We start from the raw sequence: 20,230 nt of genomic DNA on the forward strand, positions 1-20,230 counted from the left end.
TTTCGCAAGAAAGTTGGGAAACAGTTAAGACTGATGACCAGTAGTGGGATCCATTAAGTCCATTTCGGATCCATTGAGTGCGAAGACTGTGCATTGTCTGTAAGAAGTACTATATGGTAGCACGAATGTGCCACAGGGGGAATTAGCTCAGGTGGTAGAGCGCTCGCTTAGCATGTGAGAGGTAGCAGGATCGACGCCTGCATTCTCCAAAGCGTCTCTTATGGCTTTTTCCTGCCAACAAAAGGATTCTCGTTCTCCACTGTCGTGATGACTTGCTTGTTTCCTTGCATGCTGATGACATTTCCGAAAAATACACGTGTGGTCAAAGAAGAAACCTGTGATATCGTAGCACGAGCCCGATGAGGATGGGACTCGAACCCATGCGTGCAGAACACAATGGATTAGCAGTCCATCACCTTAACCTCTCGGTCACCTCATCACTTTCAGCTGTCTTTTTAACATGGTTTAGTTGGCTCAAAATGTTACTTCTCATGTCCGTTTTCTGTGTTGTGGAAAATATGCCGGCCAGTTGTCTCAAAAGGGGGAATTAGCTCAAATGGAAGAGCGCTTGCTTTGCATGCGAGAGGTAGCGGGATCGATACCCGCATTCTCCACTGTGTAATTGAACATTTTAGTGTTAACAACATGCAAGTGCAAAGTCTGTGAAGGTTAGTGTATGGCAGCTTTGCTGCGTGTGGTGCAGGGAGAAACGGCTCAAATGGTGGAGTGCCAACTACGTGTCGCGGATGAGTTCCTGCCCCAAATGGAGCCAGACCAAGTACCGTGGGGTCTTGTTCACGATTGGGGCAAGGTAGGCGGATTCCGTTTTCTGTGTTGTGGAAAATATGCCACAACACAGAAAACGGCACAACACTGTCATCCGGCAGGAACTGGCACTCGAGCCGCAGCTCCTCCATACTGAGCGGAGCCAGATGAGGTGGCTCGGGTATCTGGTCAGGATGCCTGGGGACTTGCTCAGGGCACGTCCTACAATTAGCAGCACACATTTCATGGTGAAGCTGAAGAGCCATTGTGATAGAGTTGGGCATGTTTGAGGAAACACAAAGTCATATCGATACCCGCATTCTCCACTGTGTAATTGAACATTTTAGTGTTAACAACATGCAAGTGCAAAGTCTGTGAAGGTTAGTGTATGGCAGCTTTGCTGCGTGTGGTGCAGGGAGAAACGGCTCAAATGGTGGAGTGCCAACTACGTGTCGCGGATGAGTTCCTGCCCCAAATGGAGCCAGACCAAGTACCGTGGGGTCTTGTTCACGATTGGGGCAAGGTAGGCGGATTCCGTTTTCTGTGTTGTGGAAAATATGCCACAACACAGAAAACGGCACAACACTGTCATCCGGCAGGAACTCGCACTCGAGCCGCTGTTCCGCCATACTGAGCGGAGCCAGATGAGGTAGCATATGGTAGCACGGTTGTGTCACAGGGGGAATTAGCTCAGGTGGTAGAGCGCTCGCTTAGCATGTGAGAGGTAGCAGGATCGACGCCTGCATTCTCCAAAGTGTCTCTTATGGCTTTTTCCTGCCAACGCTCCTTTGCTCCTTTGACACCTGGCCATTTGGCATTTGGTCTGGCCAAATTGTCAAACATCATTACTCTGACCGATGACCAGTAGCGGGATCCATGCCCATATTTTTAAAACGTTCGTGCGAAACCTGTGCATTGTCTGTAAGAAGTAGCATATGGTAGCACGGTTGTGTCACAGGGGGAATTAGCTCAAGTGGTAGAGCGCTCGCTTAGCATGTGAGAGGTAGCAGGATCGACGCCTGCATTCTCCAAAGTGTCTCTTATGGCTTTTTCCTGCCAACGAAAGGATTCTCGCTGTCCATTGTAGTGCGTCTGTGTAGGCTCTCAGTCGTACAGGAGTTGTCCATCGAGGAAAAGGCTTCTTGAGACGTCATCTGTACTTCTGTGTAGAAGGTGTCGGACGTTTCGCTCCTCATCCGAAGAGAACACAAAAGGGTTTGTGGCGAGCATCAAAGACCTCAGATTGGAGCCAGAGGAAACTTTGGTGTCTTATGATGTGACTTCACTTTTCACATCTGTCCCCACCTCAGCAGCAGTCTCGGTGGTGAGGAAGAGACTGCTCGAGGACTCAACTCTGCATCGGAGAACAAAACTTAGTGCTGACCACATCTGCCAATTACTGGAAATTTGCCTTAACACCACATATTTTCAGTTTAGAGGGAAATTCTACAGACAAATTCATGGTTGTGCTATGGGCTCACCAGTCTCACCCATAGTGGCGAATCTGTACATGGAAGAGATGGAGAAACAGGCTCTCACATCCTTCTCAGGGACAAAACCAAGGCACTGGTTTAGATACGTGGATGACACCTTTGTCATAATCAAAAAACAAGAAATTCAGTCTTTCACAGATCACATCAATGCGGTGGACACCAATATCAAATTTACTCGCGAGGACACTAAAGAAAACCAACTAGCCTTCTTAGACTGCAAGGTAATTATAGGAAAGGACAGACAGCTACTTACAGAGGTCTTTAGAAAGGCCACACACACTGACCAATACCTGCTTTTTGAATCAAACCATCCACTACAACATAAACTAGGGGTTATTAGGACCCTCCAACATAGAGCGGAACAAATACCAACTAGTGCTGAGGGAAAGAAAAAGGAGACACAACATGTCCAGAGAGCGCTCTCAACCTGTGGGTACCCACGGTGGGCTTTTAACAAATGTCAAAAGAAGAGAGTAGGGAAAGAAACCCAAAAGCCCACAGAAGCAAAAAGGAGAGGAGTGGTAGTCCCTTATGTAGCGGGGGTCTCCGAAAAACTCCAGAGGATCTTATGGCAACACAAAATTCCTACCTATTTCAAACCAGTAAATACCCTGAGACAAAAATTAGTGCATCCTAAGGACAAGGCTCCAAACCAGAAACAGAGCAATGTGGTCTATTCCATCCACTGTAAAGATGAGGAATGCAAAGAGCACTACATTGGGGAAACTAAGCAAATGCTCCAAAAAAGGCTTTATCAACATCGCAGGGACAATGCTAGTGGTCCTCAATCAGCAGTACATCTACACCTGAAAGCTACCAATCACTCTTTTCAGGACAGCGAGGTTAAGATTTTGGCCAAAGAAAACAGATGGTTTGAAAGAGGAGTTAAGGAAGCTATTTTTGTCAAACAACAGAACCCATCATTGAATCGGAATGGTGGTTTGAGGTTTAATTTGGACCCTGTGTTCAGCAGGTTACTGAGACCAAAACCCACAGCTCTTAGTCTTGCAAATGAGGTGAAGGCAGGGCCGAGCCAGAACAATAGATGCTAACAAGCCAGTATCAGAGTCGTTCATACCCAATTCAGGGAGCGACACTTCCCTTTTATCGTAGGTGTGAATAACAGGATAGGATTATACCACTGCTCCGCCCAGGCTTAGTGTAACGAACCAATAGGAGGAGGGTGTTGGCACACCAATTCCGCCCACTCTTACTGTATTTAAGGCCTAAGCTACCAGCACTTATTAGTTTGCTGACGAAGCTCTTCGGATGAGGAGCGAAACGTCCGACACCTTCTACACAGAAGTACAGATGACGTCTCAAGAAGCCTTTTCCTCGATGTCCATTGTAGTGACGACTTGCTTGTTTCCTTGCATGCTGATGACATTTCCGAAAAACACACGTGTGGTAAAAGAAGAAAGCAGTGAACTCGTAGCAATAGCCCGATGAGGATGGGATTCGAACCCATGCGTGCAGAACACAATGGATTAGCAGTCCATCACCTTAACCTCTCGGTCACCTCATCACTTTCAGCTATATTTTAAACATGGTCCCGTTGGCTCAAAATGTCTCTGCTTATGCGCGATTTCGCTGTTGTGGAAACTATGGCGGCCTGTGCGGTCGAAACGGAGGTATGGGGGGAATTAGCTCAAATGGAAGAGCGCTTGCTTCGCATGCGAGAGGTAGCGGGATCGATACCTGCATTCTCCACTGGGTAATTGGATATTTTAGTCTTCAGAATGTGCAAAGTCTGTGAAGGTTAGTGTATGGTAGCTAAAACTGGATGTGGTGCAGGGGGAAACGGCTCAAATTGCAGAGCGCTCCGGAAAATGGTGGAGTGCCATCAACGTGTCGGGGATGAGATCATGCCCCGAGTGGAAGCAGTTCAAATACCGTGGGGTCTTGTTCACGATTGAGGGAAGGTTGACGGATCGGTGCAGCGTCTACAATGACAATTTACCAGTCGATCTACGTTACTACCCTCACCTACACCTATGAGGTGGCTCGGGTATCTGTTCAGGATGCCTGGGGACTTGCTCAGGGCACGTTCTACATCTAGCAGCACACATTTCATGCTGAAGCTGAGGAGCCTTTGTGATAGAGTTGGGCATGTTTGAGGAAAAGCAAGGCCATATCGGTACAGCTCTACAATGCTCCTTTGACACCTGGCCATGTGGCGTTTGGTCAAACATCATTACTCTGATCTATGTTTTGGCAACCTTGCATCAGTCGAGTCCAACAAAAATCCATTACATCTGACGTCCACGTAAGATCTTGCTTAATTGCCACGTTGAGCTATGGAAAAGTTGCCATGTCGTTGTCATTTCGCAAGAAAGTTGGGAAACAGTTAAGACTGATGACCAGTAGTGGGATCCATTAAGTCCATTTCGGATCCATTGAGTGCGAAGACTGTGCATTGTCTGTAAGAAGTACTATATGGTAGCACGAATGTGCCACAGGGGGAATTAGCTCAGGTGGTAGAGCGCTCGCTTAGCATGTGAGAGGTAGCAGGATCGACGCCTGCATTCTCCAAAGCGTCTCTTATGGCTTTTTCCTGCCAACAAAAGGATTCTCGTTCTCCACTGTCGTGATGACTTGCTTGTTTCCTTGCATGCTGATGACATTTCCGAAAAATACACGTGTGGTCAAAGAAGAAACCTGTGATATCGTAGCACGAGCCCGATGAGGATGGGACTCGAACCCATGCGTGCAGAACACAATGGATTAGCAGTCCATCACCTTAACCTCTCGGTCACCTCATCACTTTCAGCTGTCTTTTTAACATGGTTTAGTTGGCTCAAAATGTTACTTCTCATGTCCGTTTTCTGTGTTGTGGAAAATATGCCGGCCAGTTGTCTCAAAAGGGGGAATTAGCTCAAATGGAAGAGCGCTTGCTTTGCATGCGAGAGGTAGCGGGATCGATACCCGCATTCTCCACTGTGTAATTGAACATTTTAGTGTTAACAACATGCAAGTGCAAAGTCTGTGAAGGTTAGTGTATGGCAGCTTTGCTGCGTGTGGTGCAGGGAGAAACGGCTCAAATGGTGGAGTGCCAACTACGTGTCGCGGATGAGTTCCTGCCCCAAATGGAGCCAGACCAAGTACCGTGGGGTCTTGTTCACGATTGGGGCAAGGTAGGCGGATTCCGTTTTCTGTGTTGTGGAAAATATGCCACAACACAGAAAACGGCACAACACTGTCATCCGGCAGGAACTGGCACTCGAGCCGCAGCTCCTCCATACTGAGCGGAGCCAGATGAGGTGGCTCGGGTATCTGGTCAGGATGCCTGGGGACTTGCTCAGGGCACGTCCTACAATTAGCAGCACACATTTCATGGTGAAGCTGAAGAGCCATTGTGATAGAGTTGGGCATGTTTGAGGAAACACAAAGTCATATCGATACCCGCATTCTCCACTGTGTAATTGAACATTTTAGTGTTAACAACATGCAAGTGCAAAGTCTGTGAAGGTTAGTGTATGGCAGCTTTGCTGCGTGTGGTGCAGGGAGAAACGGCTCAAATGGTGGAGTGCCAACTACGTGTCGCGGATGAGTTCCTGCCCCAAATGGAGCCAGACCAAGTACCGTGGGGTCTTGTTCACGATTGGGGCAAGGTAGGCGGATTCCGTTTTCTGTGTTGTGGAAAATATGCCACAACACAGAAAACGGCACAACACTGTCATCCGGCAGGAACTCGCACTCGAGCCGCTGTTCCGCCATACTGAGCGGAGCCAGATGAGGTAGCATATGGTAGCACGGTTGTGTCACAGGGGGAATTAGCTCAGGTGGTAGAGCGCTCGCTTAGCATGTGAGAGGTAGCAGGATCGACGCCTGCATTCTCCAAAGTGTCTCTTATGGCTTTTTCCTGCCAACGCTCCTTTGCTCCTTTGACACCTGGCCATTTGGCATTTGGTCTGGCCAAATTGTCAAACATCATTACTCTGACCGATGACCAGTAGCGGGATCCATGCCCATATTTTTAAAACGTTCGTGCGAAACCTGTGCATTGTCTGTAAGAAGTAGCATATGGTAGCACGGTTGTGTCACAGGGGGAATTAGCTCAAGTGGTAGAGCGCTCGCTTAGCATGTGAGAGGTAGCAGGATCGACGCCTGCATTCTCCAAAGTGTCTCTTATGGCTTTTTCCTGCCAACGAAAGGATTCTCGCTGTCCATTGTAGTGCGTCTGTGTAGGCTCTCAGTCGTACAGGAGTTGTCCATCGAGGAAAAGGCTTCTTGAGACGTCATCTGTACTTCTGTGTAGAAGGTGTCGGACGTTTCGCTCCTCATCCGAAGAGAACACAAAAGGGTTTGTGGCGAGCATCAAAGACCTCAGATTGGAGCCAGAGGAAACTTTGGTGTCTTATGATGTGACTTCACTTTTCACATCTGTCCCCACCTCAGCAGCAGTCTCGGTGGTGAGGAAGAGACTGCTCGAGGACTCAACTCTGCATCGGAGAACAAAACTTAGTGCTGACCACATCTGCCAATTACTGGAAATTTGCCTTAACACCACATATTTTCAGTTTAGAGGGAAATTCTACAGACAAATTCATGGTTGTGCTATGGGCTCACCAGTCTCACCCATAGTGGCGAATCTGTACATGGAAGAGATGGAGAAACAGGCTCTCACATCCTTCTCAGGGACAAAACCAAGGCACTGGTTTAGATACGTGGATGACACCTTTGTCATAATCAAAAAACAAGAAATTCAGTCTTTCACAGATCACATCAATGCGGTGGACACCAATATCAAATTTACTCGCGAGGACACTAAAGAAAACCAACTAGCCTTCTTAGACTGCAAGGTAATTATAGGAAAGGACAGACAGCTACTTACAGAGGTCTTTAGAAAGGCCACACACACTGACCAATACCTGCTTTTTGAATCAAACCATCCACTACAACATAAACTAGGGGTTATTAGGACCCTCCAACATAGAGCGGAACAAATACCAACTAGTGCTGAGGGAAAGAAAAAGGAGACACAACATGTCCAGAGAGCGCTCTCAACCTGTGGGTACCCACGGTGGGCTTTTAACAAATGTCAAAAGAAGAGAGTAGGGAAAGAAACCCAAAAGCCCACAGAAGCAAAAAGGAGAGGAGTGGTAGTCCCTTATGTAGCGGGGGTCTCCGAAAAACTCCAGAGGATCTTATGGCAACACAAAATTCCTACCTATTTCAAACCAGTAAATACCCTGAGACAAAAATTAGTGCATCCTAAGGACAAGGCTCCAAACCAGAAACAGAGCAATGTGGTCTATTCCATCCACTGTAAAGATGAGGAATGCAAAGAGCACTACATTGGGGAAACTAAGCAAATGCTCCAAAAAAGGCTTTATCAACATCGCAGGGACAATGCTAGTGGTCCTCAATCAGCAGTACATCTACACCTGAAAGCTACCAATCACTCTTTTCAGGACAGCGAGGTTAAGATTTTGGCCAAAGAAAACAGATGGTTTGAAAGAGGAGTTAAGGAAGCTATTTTTGTCAAACAACAGAACCCATCATTGAATCGGAATGGTGGTTTGAGGTTTAATTTGGACCCTGTGTTCAGCAGGTTACTGAGACCAAAACCCACAGCTCTTAGTCTTGCAAATGAGGTGAAGGCAGGGCCGAGCCAGAACAATAGATGCTAACAAGCCAGTATCAGAGTCGTTCATACCCAATTCAGGGAGCGACACTTCCCTTTTATCGTAGGTGTGAATAACAGGATAGGATTATACCACTGCTCCGCCCAGGCTTAGTGTAACGAACCAATAGGAGGAGGGTGTTGGCACACCAATTCCGCCCACTCTTACTGTATTTAAGGCCTAAGCTACCAGCACTTATTAGTTTGCTGACGAAGCTCTTCGGATGAGGAGCGAAACGTCCGACACCTTCTACACAGAAGTACAGATGACGTCTCAAGAAGCCTTTTCCTCGATGTCCATTGTAGTGACGACTTGCTTGTTTCCTTGCATGCTGATGACATTTCCGAAAAACACACGTGTGGTAAAAGAAGAAAGCAGTGAACTCGTAGCAATAGCCCGATGAGGATGGGATTCGAACCCATGCGTGCAGAACACAATGGATTAGCAGTCCATCACCTTAACCTCTCGGTCACCTCATCACTTTCAGCTATATTTTAAACATGGTCCCGTTGGCTCAAAATGTCTCTGCTTATGCGCGATTTCGCTGTTGTGGAAACTATGGCGGCCTGTGCGGTCGAAACGGAGGTATGGGGGGAATTAGCTCAAATGGAAGAGCGCTTGCTTCGCATGCGAGAGGTAGCGGGATCGATACCTGCATTCTCCACTGGGTAATTGGATATTTTAGTCTTCAGAATGTGCAAAGTCTGTGAAGGTTAGTGTATGGTAGCTAAAACTGGATGTGGTGCAGGGGGAAACGGCTCAAATTGCAGAGCGCTCCGGAAAATGGTGGAGTGCCATCAACGTGTCGGGGATGAGATCATGCCCCGAGTGGAAGCAGTTCAAATACCGTGGGGTCTTGTTCACGATTGAGGGAAGGTTGACGGATCGGTGCAGCGTCTACAATGACAATTTACCAGTCGATCTACGTTACTACCCTCACCTACACCTATGAGGTGGCTCGGGTATCTGTTCAGGATGCCTGGGGACTTGCTCAGGGCACGTTCTACATCTAGCAGCACACATTTCATGCTGAAGCTGAGGAGCCTTTGTGATAGAGTTGGGCATGTTTGAGGAAAAGCAAGGCCATATCGGTACAGCTCTACAATGCTCCTTTGACACCTGGCCATGTGGCGTTTGGTCAAACATCATTACTCTGATCTATGTTTTGGCAACCTTGCATCAGTCGAGTCCAACAAAAATCCATTACATCTGACGTCCACGTAAGATCTTGCTTAATTGCCACGTTGAGCTATGGAAAAGTTGCCATGTCGTTGTCATTTCGCAAGAAAGTTGGGAAACAGTTAAGACTGATGACCAGTAGTGGGATCCATTAAGTCCATTTCGGATCCATTGAGTGCGAAGACTGTGCATTGTCTGTAAGAAGTACTATATGGTAGCACGAATGTGCCACAGGGGGAATTAGCTCAGGTGGTAGAGCGCTCGCTTAGCATGTGAGAGGTAGCAGGATCGACGCCTGCATTCTCCAAAGCGTCTCTTATGGCTTTTTCCTGCCAACAAAAGGATTCTCGTTCTCCACTGTCGTGATGACTTGCTTGTTTCCTTGCATGCTGATGACATTTCCGAAAAATACACGTGTGGTCAAAGAAGAAACCTGTGCTATCGTAGCACGAGCCCGATGAGGATGGGACTCGAACCCATGCGTGCAGAACACAATGGATTAGCAGTCCATCACCTTAACCTCTCGGTCACCTCATCACTTTCAGCTGTCTTTTTAACATGGTTTAGTTGGCTCAAAATGTTACTTCTCATGTCCGTTTTCTGTGTTGTGGAAAATATGCCGGCCAGTTGTCTCAAAAGGGGGAATTAGCTCAAATGGAAGAGCGCTTGCTTTGCATGCGAGAGGTAGCGGGATCGATACCCGCATTCTCCACTGTGTAATTGAACATTTTAGTGTTAACAACATGCAAGTGCAAAGTCTGTGAAGGTTAGTGTATGGCAGCTTTGCTGCGTGTGGTGCAGGGAGAAACGGCTCAAATGGTGGAGTGCCAACTACGTGTCGCGGATGAGTTCCTGCCCCAAATGGAGCCAGACCAAGTACCGTGGGGTCTTGTTCACGATTGGGGCAAGGTAGGCGGATTCCGTTTTCTGTGTTGTGGAAAATATGCCACAACACAGAAAACGGCACAACACTGTCATCCGGCAGGAACTGGCACTCGAGCCGCAGCTCCTCCATACTGAGCGGAGCCAGATGAGGTGGCTCGGGTATCTGGTCAGGATGCCTGGGGACTTGCTCAGGGCACGTCCTACAATTAGCAGCACACATTTCATGGTGAAGCTGAAGAGCCATTGTGATAGAGTTGGGCATGTTTGAGGAAACACAAAGTCATATCGATACCCGCATTCTCCACTGTGTAATTGAACATTTTAGTGTTAACAACATGCAAGTGCAAAGTCTGTGAAGGTTAGTGTATGGCAGCTTTGCTGCGTGTGGTGCAGGGAGAAACGGCTCAAATGGTGGAGTGCCAACTACGTGTCGCGGATGAGTTCCTGCCCCAAATGGAGCCAGACCAAGTACCGTGGGGTCTTGTTCACGATTGGGGCAAGGTAGGCGGATTCCGTTTTCTGTGTTGTGGAAAATATGCCACAACACAGAAAACGGCACAACACTGTCATCCGGCAGGAACTCGCACTCGAGCCGCTGTTCCGCCATACTGAGCGGAGCCAGATGAGGTAGCATATGGTAGCACGGTTGTGTCACAGGGGGAATTAGCTCAGGTGGTAGAGCGCTCGCTTAGCATGTGAGAGGTAGCAGGATCGACGCCTGCATTCTCCAAAGTGTCTCTTATGGCTTTTTCCTGCCAACGCTCCTTTGCTCCTTTGACACCTGGCCATTTGGCATTTGGTCTGGCCAAATTGTCAAACATCATTACTCTGACCGATGACCAGTAGCGGGATCCATGCCCATATTTTTAAAACGTTCGTGCGAAACCTGTGCATTGTCTGTAAGAAGTAGCATATGGTAGCACGGTTGTGTCACAGGGGGAATTAGCTCAAGTGGTAGAGCGCTCGCTTAGCATGTGAGAGGTAGCAGGATCGACGCCTGCATTCTCCAAAGTGTCTCTTATGGCTTTTTCCTGCCAACGAAAGGATTCTCGCTGTCCATTGTAGTGCGTCTGTGTAGGCTCTCAGTCGTACAGGAGTTGTCCATCGAGGAAAAGGCTTCTTGAGACGTCATCTGTACTTCTGTGTAGAAGGTGTCGGACGTTTCGCTCCTCATCCGAAGAGAACACAAAAGGGTTTGTGGCGAGCATCAAAGACCTCAGATTGGAGCCAGAGGAAACTTTGGTGTCTTATGATGTGACTTCACTTTTCACATCTGTCCCCACCTCAGCAGCAGTCTCGGTGGTGAGGAAGAGACTGCTCGAGGACTCAACTCTGCATCGGAGAACAAAACTTAGTGCTGACCACATCTGCCAATTACTGGAAATTTGCCTTAACACCACATATTTTCAGTTTAGAGGGAAATTCTACAGACAAATTCATGGTTGTGCTATGGGCTCACCAGTCTCACCCATAGTGGCGAATCTGTACATGGAAGAGATGGAGAAACAGGCTCTCACATCCTTCTCAGGGACAAAACCAAGGCACTGGTTTAGATACGTGGATGACACCTTTGTCATAATCAAAAAACAAGAAATTCAGTCTTTCACAGATCACATCAATGCGGTGGACACCAATATCAAATTTACTCGCGAGGACACTAAAGAAAACCAACTAGCCTTCTTAGACTGCAAGGTAATTATAGGAAAGGACAGACAGCTACTTACAGAGGTCTTTAGAAAGGCCACACACACTGACCAATACCTGCTTTTTGAATCAAACCATCCACTACAACATAAACTAGGGGTTATTAGGACCCTCCAACATAGAGCGGAACAAATACCAACTAGTGCTGAGGGAAAGAAAAAGGAGACACAACATGTCCAGAGAGCGCTCTCAACCTGTGGGTACCCACGGTGGGCTTTTAACAAATGTCAAAAGAAGAGAGTAGGGAAAGAAACCCAAAAGCCCACAGAAGCAAAAAGGAGAGGAGTGGTAGTCCCTTATGTAGCGGGGGTCTCCGAAAAACTCCAGAGGATCTTATGGCAACACAAAATTCCTACCTATTTCAAACCAGTAAATACCCTGAGACAAAAATTAGTGCATCCTAAGGACAAGGCTCCAAACCAGAAACAGAGCAATGTGGTCTATTCCATCCACTGTAAAGATGAGGAATGCAAAGAGCACTACATTGGGGAAACTAAGCAAATGCTCCAAAAAAGGCTTTATCAACATCGCAGGGACAATGCTAGTGGTCCTCAATCAGCAGTACATCTACACCTGAAAGCTACCAATCACTCTTTTCAGGACAGCGAGGTTAAGATTTTGGCCAAAGAAAACAGATGGTTTGAAAGAGGAGTTAAGGAAGCTATTTTTGTCAAACAACAGAACCCATCATTGAATCGGAATGGTGGTTTGAGGTTTAATTTGGACCCTGTGTTCAGCAGGTTACTGAGACCAAAACCCACAGCTCTTAGTCTTGCAAATGAGGTGAAGGCAGGGCCGAGCCAGAACAATAGATGCTAACAAGCCAGTATCAGAGTCGTTCATACCCAATTCAGGGAGCGACACTTCCCTTTTATCGTAGGTGTGAATAACAGGATAGGATTATACCACTGCTCCGCCCAGGCTTAGTGTAACGAACCAATAGGAGGAGGGTGTTGGCACACCAATTCCGCCCACTCTTACTGTATTTAAGGCCTAAGCTACCAGCACTTATTAGTTTGCTGACGAAGCTCTTCGGATGAGGAGCGAAACGTCCGACACCTTCTACACAGAAGTACAGATGACGTCTCAAGAAGCCTTTTCCTCGATGTCCATTGTAGTGACGACTTGCTTGTTTCCTTGCATGCTGATGACATTTCCGAAAAACACACGTGTGGTAAAAGAAGAAAGCAGTGAACTCGTAGCAATAGCCCGATGAGGATGGGATTCGAACCCATGCGTGCAGAACACAATGGATTAGCAGTCCATCACCTTAACCTCTCGGTCACCTCATCACTTTCAGCTATATTTTAAACATGGTCCCGTTGGCTCAAAATGTCTCTGCTTATGCGCGATTTCGCTGTTGTGGAAACTATGGCGGCCTGTGCGGTCGAAACGGAGGTATGGGGGGAATTAGCTCAAATGGAAGAGCGCTTGCTTCGCATGCGAGAGGTAGCGGGATCGATACCTGCATTCTCCACTGGGTAATTGGATATTTTAGTCTTCAGAATGTGCAAAGTCTGTGAAGGTTAGTGTATGGTAGCTAAAACTGGATGTGGTGCAGGGGGAAACGGCTCAAATTGCAGAGCGCTCCGGAAAATGGTGGAGTGCCATCAACGTGTCGGGGATGAGATCATGCCCCGAGTGGAAGCAGTTCAAATACCGTGGGGTCTTGTTCACGATTGAGGGAAGGTTGACGGATCGGTGCAGCGTCTACAATGACAATTTACCAGTCGATCTACGTTACTACCCTCACCTACACCTATGAGGTGGCTCGGGTATCTGTTCAGGATGCCTGGGGACTTGCTCAGGGCACGTTCTACATCTAGCAGCACACATTTCATGCTGAAGCTGAGGAGCCTTTGTGATAGAGTTGGGCATGTTTGAGGAAAAGCAAGGCCATATCGGTACAGCTCTACAATGCTCCTTTGACACCTGGCCATGTGGCGTTTGGTCAAACATCATTACTCTGATCTATGTTTTGGCAACCTTGCATCAGTCGAGTCCAACAAAAATCCATTACATCTGACGTCCACGTAAGATCTTGCTTAATTGCCACGTTGAGCTATGGAAAAGTTGCCATGTCGTTGTCATTTCGCAAGAAAGTTGGGAAACAGTTAAGACTGATGACCAGTAGTGGGATCCATTAAGTCCATTTCGGATCCATTGAGTGCGAAGACTGTGCATTGTCTGTAAGAAGTACTATATGGTAGCACGAATGTGCCACAGGGGGAATTAGCTCAGGTGGTAGAGCGCTCGCTTAGCATGTGAGAGGTAGCAGGATCGACGCCTGCATTCTCCAAAGCGTCTCTTATGGCTTTTTCCTGCCAACAAAAGGATTCTCGTTCTCCACTGTCGTGATGACTTGCTTGTTTCCTTGCATGCTGATGACATTTCCGAAAAATACACGTGTGGTCAAAGAAGAAACCTGTGCTATCGTAGCACGAGCCCGATGAGGATGGGACTCGAACCCATGCGTGCAGAACACAATGGATTAGCAGTCCATCACCTTAACCTCTCGGTCACCTCATCACTTTCAGCTGTCTTTTTAACATGGTTTAGTTGGCTCAAAATGTTACTTCTCATGTCCGTTTTCTGTGTTGTGGAAAATATGCCGGCCAGTTGTCTCAAAAGGGGGAATTAGCTCAAATGGAAGAGCGCTTGCTTTGCATGCGAGAGGTAGCGGGATCGATACCCGCATTCTCCACTGTGTAATTGAACATTTTAGTGTTAACAACATGCAAGTGCAAAGTCTGTGAAGGTTAGTGTATGGCAGCTTTGCTGCGTGTGGTGCAGGGAGAAACGGCTCAAATGGTGGAGTGCCAACTACGTGTCGCGGATGAGTTCCTGCCCCAAATGGAGCCAGACCAAGTACCGTGGGGTCTTGTTCACGATTGGGGCAAGGTAGGCGGATTCCGTTTTCTGTGTTGTGGAAAATATGCCACAACACAGAAAACGGCACAACACTGTCATCCGGCAGGAACTGGCACTCGAGCCGCAGCTCCTCCATACTGAGCGGAGCCAGATGAGGTGGCTCGGGTATCTGGTCAGGATGCCTGGGGACTTGCTCAGGGCACGTCCTACAATTAGCAGCACACATTTCATGGTGAAGCTGAAGAGCCATTGTGATAGAGTTGGGCATGTTTGAGGAAACACAAAGTCATATCGATACCCGCATTCTCCACTGTGTAATTGAACATTTTAGTGTTAACAACATGCAAGTGCAAAGTCTGTGAAGGTTAGTGTATGGCAGCTTTGCTGCGTGTGGTGCAGGGAGAAACGGCTCAAATGGTGGAGTGCCAACTACGTGTCGCGGATGAGTTCCTGCCCCAAATGGAGCCAGACCAAGTACCGTGGGGTCTTGTTCACGATTGGGGCAAGGTAGGCGGATTCCGTTTTCTGTGTTGTGGAAAATATGCCACAACACAGAAAACGGCACAACACTGTCATCCGGCAGGAACTCGCACTCGAGCCGCTGTTCCGCCATACTGAGCGGAGCCAGATGAGGTAGCATATGGTAGCACGGTTGTGTCACAGGGGGAATTAGCTCAGGTGGTAGAGCGCTCGCTTAGCATGTGAGAGGTAGCAGGATCGACGCCTGCATTCTCCAAAGTGTCTCTTATGGCTTTTTCCTGCCAACGCTCCTTTGCTCCTTTGACACCTGGCCATTTGGCATTTGGTCTGGCCAAATTGTCAAACATCATTACTCTGACCGATGACCAGTAGCGGGATCCATGCCCATATTTTTAAAACGTTCGTGCGAAACCTGTGCATTGTCTGTAAGAAGTAGCATATGGTAGCACGGTTGTGTCACAGGGGGAATTAGCTCAAGTGGTAGAGCGCTCGCTTAGCATGTGAGAGGTAGCAGGATCGACGCCTGCATTCTCCAAAGTGTCTCTTATGGCTTTTTCCTGCCAACGAAAGGATTCTCGCTGTCCATTGTAGTGACGACTTGCTTGTTTCCTTGCATGCTGATGACATTTCCGAAAAACACACGTGTGGTAAAAGAAGAAAGCAGTGAACTCGTAGCAATAGCCCGATGAGGATGGGATTCGAACCCATGCGTGCAGAACACAATGGATTAGCAGTCCATCACCTTAACCTCTCGGTCACCTCATCACTTTCAGCTATATTTTAAACATGGTCCCGTTGGCTCAAAATGTCTCTGCTTATGCGCGATTTCGCTGTTGTGGAAACTATGGCGGCCTGTGCGGTCGAAACGGAGGTATGGGGGGAATTAGCTCAAATGGAAGAGCGCTTGCTTCGCATGCGAGAGGTAGCGGGATCGATACCTGCATTCTCCACTGGGTAATTGGATATTTTAGTCTTCAGAATGTGCAAAGTCTGTGAAGGTTAGTGTATGGTAGCTAAAACTGGATGTGGTGCAGGGGGAAACGGCTCAAAGGGCAGAGCGCTCCGGAAAATGGTGGAGTGCCATCAACGTGTCGGGGATGAGATCATGCCCCGAATGGAAGCAGTTCAAATACCGTGGGGTCTTGTTCGCGATTGAGGGAAGGTTGACGGATCGGTGCAGCGTCTACAATGACAATTTACCAGTCGATCTACGTTACTACCCTCACCTACACCTATGAGGTGGCTCGGGTATCTGTTCAGGATGCCTGGGGACTTGCTCAGGGCACGTTCTACATCTAGCAGCACACATTTCATGCTGAAGCTGAGGAGCCTTTGTGATAGAGTTGGGCATGTTTGAGGAAAAGCAAGGCCATATCGGTACAGCTCTACAATGCTCCTTTGACACCTGGCCATGTGGCGTTTGGTCAAACATCATTACTCTGATCTATGTTTTGGCAACCTTGCATCAGTCGAGTCCAACAAAAATCCATTACATCTGACGTCCACGTAAGATCTTGCTTAATTGCCACGTTGAGCTATGGAAAAGTTGCCATGTCGTTGTCATTTCGCAAGAAAGTTGGGAAACAGTTAAGACTGATGACCAGTAGTGGGATCCATTAAGTCCATTTCGGATCCATTGAGTGCGAAGACTGTGCATTGTCTGTAAGAAGTACTATATGGTAGCACGAATGTGCCACAGGGGGAATTAGCTCAGGTGGTAGAGCGCTCGCTTAGCATGTGAGAGGTAGCAGGATCGACGCCTGCATTCTCCAAAGCGTCTCTTATGGCTTTTTCCTGCCAACAAAAGGATTCTCGTTCTCCACTGTCGTGATGACTTGCTTGTTTCCTTGCATGCTGATGACATTTCCGAAAAATACACGTGTGGTCAAAGAAGAAACCTGTGCTATCGTAGCACGAGCCCGATGAGGATGGGACTCGAACCCATGCGTGCAGAACACAATGGATTAGCAGTCCATCACCTTAACCTCTCGGTCACCTCATCACTTTCAGCTGTCTTTTTAACATGGTTTAGTTGGCTCAAAATGTTACTTCTCATGTCCGTTTTCTGTGTTGTGGAAAATATGCCGGCCAGTTGTCTCAAAAGGGGGAATTAGCTCAAATGGAAGAGCGCTTGCTTTGCATGCGAGAGGTAGCGGGATCGATACCCGCATTCTCCACTGTGTAATTGAACATTTTAGTGTTAACAACATGCAAGTGCAAAGTCTGTGAAGGTTAGTGTATGGCAGCTTTGCTGCGTGTGGTGCAGGGAGAAACGGCTCAAATGGTGGAGTGCCAACTACGTGTCGCGGATGAGTTCCTGCCCCAAATGGAGCCAGACCAAGTACCGTGGGGTCTTGTTCACGATTGGGGCAAGGTAGGCGGATTCCGTTTTCTGTGTTGTGGAAAATATGCCACAACACAGAAAACGGCACAACACTGTCATCCGGCAGGAACTGGCACTCGAGCCGCAGCTCCTCCATACTGAGCGGAGCCAGATGAGGTGGCTCGGGTATCTGGTCAGGATGCCTGGGGACTTGCTCAGGGCACGTCCTACAATTAGCAGCACACATTTCATGGTGAAGCTGAAGAGCCATTGTGATAGAGTTGGGCATGTTTGAGGAAACACAAAGTCATATCGATACCCGCATTCTCCACTGTGTAATTGAACATTTTAGTGTTAACAACATGCAAGTGCAAAGTCTGTGAAGGTTAGTGTATGGCAGCTTTGCTGCGTGTGGTGCAGGGAGAAACGGCTCAAATGGTGGAGTGCCAACTACGTGTCGCGGATGAGTTCCTGCCCCAAATGGAGCCAGACCAAGTACCGTGGGGTCTTGTTCACAATTGGGGCAAGGTAGGCGGATTCCGTTTTCTGTGTTGTGGAAAATATGCCACAACACAGAAAACGGCACAACACTGTCATCCGGCAGGAACTCGCACTCGAGCCGCTGTTCCTCCATACTGAGCGGAGCCAGATGAGGTAGCATATGGTAGCACGGTTGTGTCACAGGGGGAATTAGCTCAGGTGGTAGAGCGCTCGCTTAGCATGTGAGAGGTAGCAGGATCGACGCCTGCATTCTCCAAAGTGTCTCTTATGGCTTTTCCTGCCAACGCTCCTTTGCTCCTTTGACACCTGGCCATGTGGCATTTGGTCTGGCCAAATTGTCAAACATCATTACTCTGACCGATGACCAGTAGCGGGATCCATGCCCATATTTTTAAAACGTTCGTGCGAAACCTGTGCATTGTCTGTAAGAAGTAGCATATGGTAGCACGGTTGTGTCCCAGGGGGAATTAGCTCAAGTGGTAGAGCGCTCGCTTAGCATGTGAGAGGTAGCAGGATCGACGCCTGCATTCTCCAAAGTGTCTCTTATGGCTTTTTCCTGCCAACGAAAGGATTCTCGCTGTCCATTGTAGTGACGACTTGCTTGTTTCCTTGCATGCTGATGACATTTCCGAAAAACACACGTGTGGTAAAAGAAGAAAGCAGTGAACTCGTAGCAATAGCCCGATGAGGATGGGATTCGAACCCATGCGTGCAGAACACAATGGATTAGCAGTCCATCACCTTAACCTCTCGGTCACCTCATCACTTTCAGCTATATTTTAAACATGGTCCCGTTGGCTCAAAATGTCTCTGCTTATGCGCGATTTCGCTGTTGTGGAAACTATGGCGGCCTGTGCGGTCGAAACGGAGGTATGGGGGGAATTAGCTCAAATGGAAGAGCGCTTGCTTCGCATGCGAGAGGTAGCGGGATCGATACCTGCATTCTCCACTGGGTAATTGGATATTTTAGTCTTCAGAATGTGCAAAGTCTGTGAAGGTTAGTGTATGGTAGCTAAAACTGGATGTGGTGCAGGGGGAAACGGCTCAAATGGCAGAGCGCTCCGGAAAATGGTGGAGTGCCATCAACGTGTCGGGGATGAGATCATGCCCCGAATGGAAGCAGTTCAAATACCGTGGGGTCTTGTTCGCGATTGAGGGAAGGTTGACGGATCGGTGCAGCGTCTACAATGACAATTTACCAGTCGATCTACGTTACTACCCTCACCTACACCTATGAGGTGGCTCGGGTATCTGTTCAGGATGCCTGGGGACTTGCTCAGGGCACGTTCTACATCTAGCAGCACACATTTCATGCTGAAGCTGAGGAGCCTTTGTGATAGAGTTGGGCATGTTTGAGGAAAAGCAAGGCCATATCGGTACAGCTCTACAATGCTCCTTTGACACCTGGCCATGTGGCGTTTGGTCAAACATCATTACTCTGATCTATGTTTTGGCAACCTTGCATCAGTCGAGTCCAACAAAAATCCATTACATCTGACGTCCACGTAAGATCTTGCTTAATTGCCACGTTGAGCTATGGAAAAGTTGCCATGTCGTTGTCATTTCGCAAGAAAGTTGGGAAACAGTTAAGACTGATGACCAGTAGTGGGATCCATTAAGTCCATTTCGGATCCATTGAGTGCGAAGACTGTGCATTGTCTGTAAGAAGTACTATATGGTAGCACGAATGTGCCACAGGGGGAATTAGCTCAGGTGGTAGAGCGCTCGCTTAGCATGTGAGAGGTAGCAGGATCGACGCCTGCATTCTCCAAAGCGTCTCTTATGGCTTTTTCCTGCCAACAAAAGGATTCTCGTTCTCCACTGTCGTGATGACTTGCTTGTTTCCTTGCATGCTGATGACATTTCCGAAAAATACACGTGTGGTCAAAGAAGAAACCTGTGATATCGTAGCACGAGCCCGATGAGGATGGGACTCGAACCCATGCGTGCAGAACACAATGGATTAGCAGTCCATCACCTTAACCTCTCGGTCACCTCATCACTTACAGCTGTCTTTTTAACATGGTTTAGTTGGCTCAAAATGTTACTTCTCATGTCCGTTTTCTGTGTTGTGGAAAATATGCCGGCCAGTTGTCTCAAAAGGGGGAATTAGCTCAAATGGAAGAGCGCTTGCTTTGCATGCGAGAGGTAGCGGGATCGATACCCGCATTCTCCACTGTGTAATTGAACATTTTAGTGTTAACAACATGCAAGTGCAAAGTCTGTGAAGGTTAGTGTATGGCAGCTTTGCTGCGTGTGGTGCAGGGAGAAACGGCTCAAATGGTGGAGTGCCAACTACGTGTCGCGGATGAGTTCCTGCCCCAAATGGAGCCAGACCAAGTACCGTGGGGTCTTGTTCACGATTGGGGCAAGGTAGGCGGATTCCGTTTTCTGTGTTGTGG

At 48.0% G+C, this 20,230-nt stretch overlaps 11 non-coding genes across 11 annotated transcripts; all 11 read right to left on the minus strand.

Annotated features, from left to right (window-relative positions):
• Positions 1-357: 357 nt before the first annotated feature.
• On the minus strand, positions 358-439 carry trnas-gcu (transfer RNA serine (anticodon GCU)). The gene has a single exon. It is a non-coding gene; the product is annotated as a tRNA-Ser (tRNA).
• Positions 440-3,701: 3,262 nt separating this feature from the next.
• On the minus strand, positions 3,702-3,783 carry trnas-gcu (transfer RNA serine (anticodon GCU)). Its single transcript has one exon. It is a non-coding gene; the product is annotated as a tRNA-Ser (tRNA).
• A 1,155-nt stretch (positions 3,784-4,938) lies between these two features.
• On the minus strand, positions 4,939-5,020 carry trnas-gcu (transfer RNA serine (anticodon GCU)). Its single transcript has one exon. It is a non-coding gene; the product is annotated as a tRNA-Ser (tRNA).
• Positions 5,021-8,282: 3,262 nt separating this feature from the next.
• On the minus strand, positions 8,283-8,364 carry trnas-gcu (transfer RNA serine (anticodon GCU)). The gene has a single exon. It is a non-coding gene; the product is annotated as a tRNA-Ser (tRNA).
• Positions 8,365-9,519: 1,155 nt separating this feature from the next.
• On the minus strand, positions 9,520-9,601 carry trnas-gcu (transfer RNA serine (anticodon GCU)). The gene has a single exon. It is a non-coding gene; the product is annotated as a tRNA-Ser (tRNA).
• Positions 9,602-12,863: 3,262 nt separating this feature from the next.
• On the minus strand, positions 12,864-12,945 carry trnas-gcu (transfer RNA serine (anticodon GCU)). Its single transcript has one exon. It is a non-coding gene; the product is annotated as a tRNA-Ser (tRNA).
• Positions 12,946-14,100: 1,155 nt separating this feature from the next.
• Positions 14,101-14,182, minus strand: trnas-gcu (transfer RNA serine (anticodon GCU)). Its single transcript has one exon. It is a non-coding gene; the product is annotated as a tRNA-Ser (tRNA).
• Positions 14,183-15,687: 1,505 nt separating this feature from the next.
• On the minus strand, positions 15,688-15,769 carry trnas-gcu (transfer RNA serine (anticodon GCU)). Its single transcript has one exon. It is a non-coding gene; the product is annotated as a tRNA-Ser (tRNA).
• A 1,155-nt stretch (positions 15,770-16,924) lies between these two features.
• On the minus strand, positions 16,925-17,006 carry trnas-gcu (transfer RNA serine (anticodon GCU)). Its single transcript has one exon. It is a non-coding gene; the product is annotated as a tRNA-Ser (tRNA).
• Positions 17,007-18,510: 1,504 nt separating this feature from the next.
• On the minus strand, positions 18,511-18,592 carry trnas-gcu (transfer RNA serine (anticodon GCU)). The gene has a single exon. It is a non-coding gene; the product is annotated as a tRNA-Ser (tRNA).
• Positions 18,593-19,747: 1,155 nt separating this feature from the next.
• Positions 19,748-19,829, minus strand: trnas-gcu (transfer RNA serine (anticodon GCU)). The gene has a single exon. It is a non-coding gene; the product is annotated as a tRNA-Ser (tRNA).
• Positions 19,830-20,230: the final 401 nt, after the last annotated feature.

This window comes from Dunckerocampus dactyliophorus, chromosome 14 (genome assembly GCF_027744805.1).
Source record: "Dunckerocampus dactyliophorus isolate RoL2022-P2 chromosome 14, RoL_Ddac_1.1, whole genome shotgun sequence".
NCBI classification, from domain to species: Eukaryota; Metazoa; Chordata; class Actinopteri; order Syngnathiformes; family Syngnathidae; genus Dunckerocampus; species Dunckerocampus dactyliophorus.